Genomic DNA, 12,488 nt, shown 5'->3' with positions numbered 1-12,488 from the left:
ATTCAGGGTCTTGCACTTGCCTGGCAAGCATACATGTTCTCTACTTCCCTTACCTTTCCTGTATTGTTATTTGTTTTTCTTCAAAACCTTTCTAAGACATTTCCTTGTCTTTTTCTTCTTGACTAATGTAAATTACTCCATTTGTGAGATCATGTTTTAATTTTCAAGAATTCTGAATTTCTCTTCCTTTGATAAAGTTTTTTAAAAGATTATATTATGCTTTTTACTGTGGAAATTCATTAATTTTTCTCATTAAGTGTTCTTTTCTCTACTTAGCCTCTAACCTCTGTAAAAAAACAATGTCACCCTCATATATAACATGAAGTTTTTTATAGCAACAAAAAATTTAAAAATTAGGTGAAGTAAATTTTAATATATCATTTAACATTTTGAATATCTTGTGTTTTAAATTATAGGGCATTTCTTTTATTTATTTATTTGTGTTGCAGCTCTTCTTCTTTTAAATCTAGTATCTATTTTTCATTTAGAGCACATCTCAGTTTAGATCAGTTGCATTTCCAGTACTCTTTCACCTTATCTGACTGGTTGCCAGAATATTGACAGCATTGTTTTAGACCTTCAATTTGTTCTTTTTCTACCCTTTTTGATTTTTGTTTTTCATGGTATCTAATTACGTTAAAGTTTGGACTTGAAATCCCTTTGAAAGCACTTGAACACATCAAGGCTTTTTAAAAACTTTGAATTTTACTATAAAGTGGTCTAGGTGGATTGTTTGTTATATGCCTAACTACATGTCTTTAGTTCCCTGCTCTGGCACTGGTGTGATCCTTCTAAAAAGGCATTTTTTAATTGTATATGGACTCAATACCTTTAGTTTATTTATTTATTTTTATGTGGTGTTGAGGATCAAACCTAGTGCCTCACACATGCCAGATGAGTGCATTAGCACTGAGCCACAACCCCAGTCTCCCAGGAAAGGGTTTTTTCCTTGCCTAGAGATACAGTACCAATACTGTGGGAGCCAGGGTGCCTAAGATGACTGTAAGATCTGTGATTTCAGGGTGCATATATGAAACAAATCCCAATTGGAAGACAGTTGCCTCTCTGTGCCTTATGTTTGGCATTGCCTCAATTTAGAGAGCCTCTGTATCACATTGCTTAGAGAAAAAATTTCCAGAGTTTTAGGAAAGAGATTGCTCTAGTACATCAAGTAGAGACAAGATTCTATAGAGAGCTAAGCTTTCTCAGCTAGCCTACCTGCACCCTAACCCAAGATCAACCTAACCTAAACCTGGTAGTAAATGTCCATGTCCCTTTAGGATTCTGAAAATCATGTTAAGTGACAAAGGGTCAGCTCTCTTGTAAATGCTGCATCAGGACTTGTTCATCTGCTCTTCTACTTGTGAATTTTGTTTCTTTTTTTCTCTATTTTCCTATTCCTTATGAGCCTACAGTATCTTAGTGGTGTTGCAGGAGGAAAAGAAATTAAGTATAAATTGCTGGGTCTACAATGATAGCCCAGGAAAGCATTGATAACTCGTTAATCACATTTTACAGACACATCAACTGAGAAATGGAGGTTGATACCTTTGAATGACTGTAGTATAATGTGTCATCCTTAATCTTATTTAGTAAGTCAGGGAGAGGAGATGAATAGGGTCCAATATAATAAGCTTGCATTCTGTTGAGAAATTTTGTATGTCTAAGACTTTCATTTGGGAAAGTGTTCTCAGTTCTTTCAATAGTGTCAGACAGTAGCCTTTATTTGACTCATTGACCTACAGCTCCAAAAGGTAAAGTGACTTGAATAATATCTAAGAATGGTGAAGATAAAAACTGATCATGGGGCAACACCTTAAATTGCCACAGATATTATAGGATATCAGGTAGCTAAAGGTTCACTAAATTTTCTATTATAGATCAGTAGAAACATTGAAATTCTTATGGCAGTGGATATTTGTTGTAAGACCTTTTTCTTTTGATCTATTCATGGCAAATAAGCCTGTTTTCAAGATTCATAAGATGTTGACAGTATGTTTTTGTAGGTCATATTATCTTGTGCTGATCTTCATTCATGCCCAAGTAAAATCTGGGCCCTGAAGCACTTTGATATTTTTAACTCTTACTCATAAAATCCATGCCTTTTCTGATTCATTTTATTGATTTTGTGCACTATCCTATTTGTTCCAGTAAAATAGCTGAAGATCATGCTATTTGGGGGAAAATGGGAGTATAATGTGTTCAGGATAAAGATGAAGACTTTTAAAATCCTATCATGAAGATTAAATTTTAAAATTCATTTAAAGTTTAGAATTTCACTCATTATCTATTAATTTGTTACTACCATAAATAAAATTTATGGTCAAGATTTTGATTTGCTTTCTAAGTCAATTCCCTACCAAACACATATATTTTATGGGAAGGGATGAAGCTCAGTACTAGAGTGCTTGCCTATTATGCTTGAGGTCATATGTTCAACCCCGGGTACTGAAGAAGATATAAATGAATACAGATTGTCTTTAGATTTTGTTAATTTAAAGGGACATGCTAAATTATTTGAGTAATTCTCACTTACAGTTGACTATAAGAAAAAAAAACAGATTTTTTTCAAAATATTTATTTTTTGGTTGTAGCAGGATACAATACTTTCATTTTATTTATTATTTTGTATGTGCTGCTGAGGATGAAACCCAGGTCCACACATGTGCTAGGCAGGTGCTCTACCTCTGAGCTACAATCGCAGCCTAAAGGTATTTTTTATATAATTTTGTTTCTTTAGCTACCAGAAACATTGGTTTTATTCCAATGGTACCAGGAATTTATGGAGCTTGCAAATGTCATTTAACAGATTAACCAAGAACAGGACACAAAAAGGGACAACTATGAAGACAACACATACGCAAATATGTGTATGGAAATCAACCAAATTTTTCTCAAAACCAAGGATCTTCTAAGACAATTGCCACCATCCAATTTTAATACTCTACAATACATTGTTGTCTATCTTAAATGGTAAGAATTTTTATACCATCTTAACCATTTTTAATTGTACAGGGCAATAGTATTCAGTACATATATATTGCTGTGGTATAATTTTCAAATGATTTTTAGGATGTTTTTATTATGTGTTGGGAAAGGGAGACATTGAATATATGTATATGCAGCAAACATGGTTCTCTCAGATGCCTCCTGTGTTCCAGGCTATGGCTGGGAAAACTAGGATGAAAACACAGGGTTTCTACTATTTGTGGGCTCATCATCGTGGGGAACAGACCTGTATATAACAACAGTATATCATCATCCTTTTTCTTTTAGCTGTGCACAGCTTGTAGGAATGCATAGAAAGTTTTGGGGATAGGGATAGAGCAGAAGAGGCAAAAGCTCTTGAGTTCAACTTTAAAAACTGTGTGATGATTTGGTAGAGAATGTGCAGAACAGCATACTAGGCAGAGGGTAACAGACATGGAGTGACAAGAAATGATTTTGCATTTGGAAAATTTGATTTCATTAGGATACAATATAGCAAACAGTAGCAGGAACTGTGCTACCATTCCTAGAAGTCTGATAAGAAAATCTTACCTTCCTGGCAGATGAGTTGACCATATTGTTTCTGTACTCACTAAAACACTTGGCATCAGGAATTTTACATATGCAGATTTTCTTGCTAGACCTTTCTGACAGCAATTCAGATCTCTTTTTTAAGATTTTGTTTAAATTTATTTTGGGGAGGCTGGAGTTTGGCTCAGAGGTAGAGCATGTGCAAAGTCCTGGTTCGAAGGTCAGCACAACATAAAAATAAATAAATAAAATAAAAATTGTAAAAATATTTATTTTTTAGTTTGAATCAGTTATACATAACAGTAGAATATTTTTAATACATTGTACACAAATGGAGCCGAAATATTCATTTCTCTGTACATGATGTACAGTTACATCTCATGTGCCATCTTACATGTACCTAGGATAATGATGTTTGTCTCATTTCACCGTCTTTCCTACCACATACCCCTCCTCTTCCTTCCCTCCCCTGTGGCCAATCAATGTTCCTCCAGCAACAAACACCCAATTATGGATCAGCATTTATCAGAGAGAATATTTGGGTTTTGGTTTGAGGGAATTAGCTTATTTTGTGGTATTCACAAACTCCATCCATTTACCTGTAAATGCCATTATTTTATTCTCTTGTAATGCTGAGTAAGAGTCCATTGTGTATATATACCAAAGTTTTTTATCTATTCATCTGTTGAAGGCCTCAAATTATTCCATGAAATAGAAAAGGAGAAAACCCTTCCAAACTCATTCTGGAAGCTAGTATCACCCTAACACCAAAACCAGCCAGAGACACATCAAGGAAAGAAAATTTCAAATCCATGTCCCCGATGAACATAGATGCAAAAATTCTCAATAAAATTCTGGCAAATCACATACAAAAGCATATGAAACAAACAATTCACCATGATCAAGTTGTGTATTCCAGGCTTGCAAGGTTGGTTCTACATACAGAAATCAATAAATTTAATTTATCACACCAATAAACTTAAAAAGAAGAGTCTTATGATAATATCAATCAATGCAGAGAAAGCATTTCACAAAACACAGCATCCTTTTATGTTCAAAACATTAGAAAAAGTATGGGTAGTAGAAATATACCTCAACTTAGTAAAATCTCTCTATGCTAAACCTAAGGCTAACATCATTCTAAATGAAGAAAAATTGGAAGCATTCCATCTAAAAATTGTTCAACATAATCCTTGCCACTCTAGCCAGAGCAATTAGATAAAACAAATTCAAAGGAATAGGAATAGGAAAAGAAGAACTCAAACTATCATTCTTTGCCAATGACATAATTTTATAGTTGGAGGATCCAGAAAACTCTATGAGAAAACTTCTAAAATAATAAATGAATTTGGCAAAGTAGCAGGATATAAAATCAATACCCATAAATCAAATGCATTTCTATATATCAGTGATGAATTCTCTGAAAGAAAAATAGCAAAACTACCACATTCACTATATAGATATCACAGCTTCTTTACCCATACATAAGGCTAGTATAATCCTGATATCTAAACAAGGTGGAGACAGATTTTTTTTGATAGTCATAGAAATAACAAGCTGACAGTGTTTGAAGTAAAACCAGAATATTGATGTTGGCCATAGAACAGAGAGATGTTCATGAGAATAAGTCATCTAGGCTAGAAAACTAGCTGTGGTGGCTGGGAATGTGGCTAGTTGAAGAACACTTGCCTAGCACATATTAGACACTGGGTTTGATACTCAGCACTGCATAAAAATAAATAAATTAAATAAAGGTATGTGTCCATCTCTAGGTAGAAATTATTTTTTTTAAAAAAGAAAACTAACTGGGCTGTGAGAGAGAAATTGACAGTGCTGTTTCAGTTTCCAGTATAAGAAATGGGGAGTATATCCCACATATAAAGATGGAGCAATTTTTTTGGGGTATTTTTCTTCCTTCTCCTACTAAGAGTTCAGAAGTTCCTTCTACTTACATGAATTTATCCTAATATAGTACTTCTGAAACTCAGTTTGGTGTGTGGTAAGTATCATAATGAAACAAAGGATTCTTTTTCTAGACCCACCAATCTTGACCCTTGACAAACCCTTTGTAGTCTTCTACAGCCTGAGTTTTCTCGACCCTTCTCAAGTCATAGTAAACTATCATTAAGGACCTCTATTAGGCAAATCTAATACACTGTATGTGTTCTTCTTTTCAGGGTTGTAGACCATTTTAAAGAAAACCTGATGAACTAAAAAAAAATGGGGGTGGTATTTGGACCCTGTCTTATGAGGCCCAGGCATACAATGACTCCTGGGCCTTTTTGCATATGTGATTCAGGCCCTGTTGGTAGAGTTCCTCATTACCAACACACAGATGATCTTCAATAGGTCTCTAGAGACACAAAATGTTCCATGTAGTACTTATGTTGTTGAACCTCGGTGGGTAAAAGCCCTCCTTCCAAACCTGTAATATCAACAGATCTTTCCACAAAGTCACAATATTTTTCTACAAAGCAAGTGAGTTTTGACCATTATAGAATTGCATTAAATTTTTGATGTTTATGTTAACAAGTTAATAGTCTTTGAACTTTTTGTTTTGAGATGTGTTTTGCTTTTAGTTTAAAACTTTTCTTATATCAATAGAATATCCACAATGCAGATATTGAAATTGAAAATTTTGAATTGGCTAGATCATTTGAGAAATCAGAATGCAAGCAAAATGCATTGGAAAAATGGGATGCATGACTTATTGGTGAGTGGTCATGTAACATATATGTTTGCATATTTCAAACCTTGCCAAGAAATTATGATTAAAAACCAAGGTGAGGGCTGGGGTTGTAGCTCAGTGGTAAAATGCTTGCCTCAGCATGTGTGAGGCCATCAGTTGGATCCTCAGTATCATATAAAAACAAATAAATAAAGATAAAAATATTGTGTCCATCTACAATTCTCATTCTTTAAAAAAAAGGTTAATTATGTTGAGGTTGGTTCAAACTTCAAGGTTTTATAAGTTAATTTTGCTAGCCATTAAGAAAGTTTAATAAATGTCATTTAAATGAATATCATGCTTTGTTTATTTCTTGTGAAAGATATTTTGAAATTCATAAATTATTTCTGTTCTTTTTCTGAAATTTGTTTTCACCTTTACTTCTTTGTAATCAATTAAAGTCAAAGGAGAAAAAAGCTGTACTCCTGAAACTCAAAAAAATTAGACTCCTAAAGTTTTTTGATGTCCCTTTACCTGTGGCCTAACTTTAGCACATTAAGCACACATGTCTCCCATTTTCTTGGCTCCAGTCTTTTTGTTCACTATTTTTTGATCATTTTATTTCAGTGAATGGTTTCTGGTAAGGGGGCTGGAAACCTTCCATTCATTACTGTTTTAGTAGAGCTAAATCCAAATTTTTCAACATATAGCCATAAATGTTAAATTTAATATATTAAATTAATGAAATATCAATGAGTAGCCTGAGAAAATCTGAAAACAAAGACATTCCATTACCTCTGCAAAGAAAAGCACAGAACTCACTGATTCCATGTATCTGATTTGATCTTATTAGCATTTCTGTGCTATGAATTTTGGCCTCATTTAAGCCATAGTTAACAGTCTCAGGAAGGTAAATAATGCCAAGGGTCATGTCCCTAAATTATTGCTGATTCAGGATTTGAACCTCATCCTGATTCATTTCTAAATGTTACCTTGTTTCGATGTCCAAGAAAATTGGATTTGTAGGTAGGTATAGTAATAACAATAAATAATTTTAAAATATTTGAAGACATTTCCATTTGCCTATAGATAGGTTCCATATTGCAGCTCTCCTAATGAGAGAAACAGCAGAAATGTGGGAAATGTGAATTCAGACAATTTTTGCCAGAATCTTACTTTTGAAGTACTTAATAGAAAAGATACCGCTACTACTGCTGGTTTCCAATTTAATGGCTTTGATCAGCAGATTTCACAAAATCTCAGGAACAACAATGTGAACCAAAAAACTTAACTGGCATGAGTGCAGTGATTGTGCCAAGTGCACTCCAGGAAAAAGTCACAATGAGCTTCAGGGTTAGTGGTGACCATTCCAGCGATGCCACACAGGCCAACACACCAGCCAGTTCAGCAAGAGAGAGGAATCAGAGAGACATTCGTCTCATTTTCACCATCTTGCTCCTTTCAGAGCACCCAGAATATTGAAGACCCATCTAGAGACAACATTTTACAAACCACCTACTCTGACCAGCAAAGTCAAAAGGACTGAGGAGAGACCAGCTTCAGCTTCAGCAGCAGTGCCTCCTAGCACAGCCCTTACTCCCCTTAGTCATGTGGAGAAATCTGTTTCAGAAGGAGACAGCACATAAGCTTATGCTTTGAAGCTAGCTGCTGAGCCTAAGAGAACTCTGAGGAGGTTGGCCTGCCTGACATGAATCCAATATGCCAAGGGCTCAGGCTAAAAGAAATGGAAGAGTTACAAAACCTTGAAATTGAAATGCCACAGTTTGTGTAGGGTTGACAAAATTCAGTTTTTCTTTTTCTTGTTTCATTTTTTGGTATTGTGTTTATTTTAGGAAAGAATGTTGTGACAGAACCCTTTTATATAGGATGGCAAAAGTGTGTACTTTGCCTTTTGGCCTTGTGTTGTGTTTGCTAGTTATATAAAATGGTAGTGTTTTAGTCATATAGAATGATAGTGCCTCACTGGTATTGTCTTTAAATTCTGTGTTTTTGAAATTATGCATAAAATAAGTATTATAATTTTAAATTTCAAATGATTTTCTCTATAAAATGATCCATGTAAATGCATCCTTAATGTATGGTATTGTTCTCAACAAATAGGGGCAGTATAGAAAAATGAGTTTTATTTAGGAGCAAATATGGTGCTGATTCATAAAATGCTTCTGAATGCAAGTACCTGAAAAATGTTGATTGGGTATGAATATATTTCTTCCCATGTAATGTTCTAGTGCATCTTTGACCACTTGTGTTGTTATAGTATGTATGGAAGCATTGGCAATTCACTTAACTTTTTAATATTTACATAGAGGTCAAAATGCTTGTGAATCTATATTTAACTACTTGTCAAGTTTTACATATGGTAGCCAATACAATTGTAGAAATAAAATGCACTTCAATACTAAAATGTTTGAGATATTGGCAGAGACAACACAGATGGATAGAGTTGAGGTGTCTCAGTGTGACAGACCCGTAACCTCACTGCTCTTAGCTGTTTCCTGTTGCTGGATGGCCTGTTTCTTCTGGCTGTCTGCTTCTCTGGCTGCTGACCAAGAGCAAGTGGCCAACAGCTAAGGCAAGATAAAGCTTTCTCTGGTAGCTGGGGTGCTGCACAACAGCCCTGGCTGAGGATGAAGACAAGAAGGAGAACATTGGTACCATGGTTGGCATCCACCTGGGGATCTCTTATTGCTGTATCGGGGTGCTCAAGAATGGCCACGTGGAGATCATCTCCAATGATCAAGGTAACCTCATTATGCCATCTTATGTGACCTTCACCCCTTTAGGGGAATGTCTGATCAGTGATGCATCCATGAATCAGCTCACCTTCAATACTGAGAACACAAGTCTTTGATATCATGGGGCTCTCATCCACACTAGGAATAACCCATCTGTGCAGCAAGAAATCAAGTTCTTGCCTTTCAAGGTGGTTGAAAAAAAAACCCCATACATTCAGGTTGATATTGGAGGTGGGAAAACTTAGTTGCTCCATAAGAAATTTCTGCTATGGTTTTCACTATAATGAAAGAGACTGCTGAGGCTTATTTGGGAAAGAAGTTTACGCATGCAGTTGTTACAGTACCAGCCTATTTTAATGATGGCCAGCAACAAGCAACCAAAGATGCTAGAACTATTGCTGTCCTGAAAGTTATGAGAATCATCAATGAGCCTACAGCAGCTCCTATTACTTATAGCCTGGATAAGAGGGAGGGAGAGAAGAACATCCTGGTGTTTGATCTGGGTGGTGGAACCTTTGATGTGCTTCTTTTCACCATTGACAATGGTGTCTTCGAAGTTTTGATCACTAGTAAGGATACACATGGGCTGGAGAAGACTTCAACCAGCATGTTATGGATCAAGCTGTACAAAAAGAAGACTGGCAAAGATGTTAGGAAAGACAACAAAGCTGTGTAGAAACTCTGGCATGAAGTAGAATAGGCCCAGCATGCCCTGTCTTCTCAACATCAAGCAAGAATTGAAATTGAGTTCTTCTATGAAGGAGAAGACTTTTCTGAAACCCTAACTTGGGCAAAATTTGAAGAGGTAAACATGGACCTGTTTCGGTCTACCATGAAGCCTGTTCAGAAAGTACTGAAGGATTCTGACTTGAAGAAGCCTGATGTTGATGAGATTGTTCTTGTGTGTGGCTCTACTCAAATTCCAAAGATTCTGCAACTTGTTAAAGAGGTCTTCAATGGCAAGGAGCAATCCTGTGGCATAAAACCAGATAAGGCTGATGTATAGGGTACCACTGTCCAGGCTAGTGTACTCTCCAGTGATCAACATGCAGGCGACCTAGTACTGTTAGAAGTATGTACCCTGACACTTGGTATTGAAACTGTGGGAGGTGTCATGACCAAGCTGATAGCAAGGAACAATGTGGTACCCACCAAAAAGTCTCAGATCTTTTCTACAGCTTCTGATAAGCAACCTACTGTTCCAATCAAGATCTATGAAGGTAAATAACCCCTGAAAAAAGACACTCACCTTCTGAGTACATTTTATCTCACTGGAATTCCTCCTGCTCTCCAGGGGGTCCCTCAGATTGAAGTCACTTTTGAGATAGATGTGAATGGTATTTTTTGGGTGACAGCTGAAGACAAGTGTACAGAGAACAAAATTAAGATTACAATTACCAATGACCAAAATTGACGGATAACTGAAGAGCTACTCTCTAAAGTATCAGATTAGAGATAAAGAAAAGTTGGGAGGCAAAGTTTTCTCTGAAGATAATGAGACCATTGAAAAAGCTGTAAAGGAGAAGACTGAATGGCTGGAAAGCCACCAAGATGTTGACATTGAAGACTTCAAAGCTAAACAGAAAGAACTAGAAGAAATTGTTTAGCTAATTATCAGCAAACTCTATGGAAGTGCAGACCCTCCCCAGACTGGTGAAGAGGATACAGCAGAAAGAGAAGAGTTGTAGACAATGATCTACTAGTGCTGTAATATTGTGAATACTGGACTCAGGAACTTTGATTAGAGGACAATTGAGAGAACTTAAGTCTCGAATGTACTGGGAATCTTCACCTCAGAGTGGAGTTGAAAATGTTGTAACCCAAGTGGCTGTTTACTGCTTTCCATTAGCAGTTGCTCACATGTTTTGGGGTGGAGAGAGAGGAAGAATTGGCTATCTTAAAAACTGGATATAAAAACGTGGCTTAGGATGTGTGTTCACCTCAGAAATGTTCTATTTAATGATTTGGTGATGCACATCTAGTGTAGGAACGTTTTTCTACCATAAGTCACACCAATAAATGTTTGTTATTTAAAAAAGTATTAAAAGTTTGGAACTGTCATAAAATAAAAATTTATACAGATAAAGCTAGAGAAAAAAAAACACTATCAGAAGCATTAAAACCATCTAAAACCAAATAACTAAACTATATAATTTAAATTATATTTATATATAATATATTATGTATTATGTATTATATATTATATATTACATATTATAGAATTAAATGTATACATGATATATTATAAGTAATTTAAATATAACTATAATAGAATCCATATATTTTATATATTATATTAATATAAATTAAACTATAATATAATAATCATATCATTATCTTATTAATAATAGAAATTATATTATTATATAATTACACTATAATAAGTAATATAAATTAATATAAATTTAGATATATGATAATAATGTTATATAAAATGAAATAATATATATTTATATTTAGTTTATATATTATTATATGTGTATATAAAATATATATTTCATATATTACAAATAATTTTATTAAATATGTATAAATCATACATATTTTACATAGAAATACAAAAAATTTATACAATATATGATTTATATCATATATATACTTTACATATATATATTTACATATTAATATATAATTTATATATAAGTATATAAATATATTATATATAATTTATATAAATATATAATATATAAATACATGAATATATAACATATAATATAATTTATAGTATATATTATATGTAATTTACATTATTATATAAATTATGTAAAACAATATAATTATATATTAGTAATTATAATTTATATATATTTAATTTATATATGTATAATTTACATATATGTATACATAATAAAATAATAATATATATCATATAAATTAATATAAATGAGAATGTTATATAAATATTTCTATGTATTTTCTCTTGAGATCATGTGGGTTTTTTTAAAACCATTACTTTTGGCTAGGAACAGGGATGTATGCCTGTAATCCCAGTAGCTCCAGAGGCTGAGACAAGTGGATCTCAAGTACAAAGCTAGCCTTAGAAATGGCAAGGTGCTTAGCAACACTGTCTCTAAATAAAATTCAGAATAGGGCTGCAGATGCAGCTCAATGTTTCAGTGTCCCTGAGTTCAATTCCCAGTACCAAAAAAAAAAATCCTTTTGAATGAAATGTTTTTACTTATAAATCACTTTACATACTCTTTCTACCTGGACTATCAACCAGTGAAAACTTTTATGTCATTAGAATGGAGCAATAATTTATTTAAGTTCATTTTGAGAGTATAATAAGTCTCATTGTTTGCAATTTGAGAAATGTAGATTACTGAATTTGTTTCACTTATAAAATACCCAGTTTTTATAAACTAATTCATTCCTGTTATTTTCTGGGTTTTATCATCTTACCTAAAATAGGATGTAAAAGGGATGAAAATAAAATAGCCTTCTTTTCTATGTTTGAACTATATTGTGAGTCAATGTTTTCGATTGATCATATTATACTTGATAAAAAATTATATGTACAGGTTTATACACACATTATTTTATGT

General features: G+C 33.8%; 1 pseudogene; it reads left to right on the top strand.

Annotated features, from left to right (window-relative positions):
* The first annotated feature begins 7,188 nt into the window (after positions 1-7,188).
* Positions 7,189-10,631, top strand: LOC144368606 (endoplasmic reticulum chaperone BiP pseudogene; annotated as a pseudogene).
* The last annotated feature ends 1,857 nt before the right edge of the window (positions 10,632-12,488 follow it).

Source organism: Ictidomys tridecemlineatus, chromosome 11 (assembly GCF_052094955.1).
Source record: "Ictidomys tridecemlineatus isolate mIctTri1 chromosome 11, mIctTri1.hap1, whole genome shotgun sequence".
In the NCBI taxonomy this organism is placed as follows: Eukaryota; Metazoa; Chordata; class Mammalia; order Rodentia; family Sciuridae; genus Ictidomys; species Ictidomys tridecemlineatus.
This window is presented reverse-complemented; position numbering and strand designations above follow the sequence as displayed.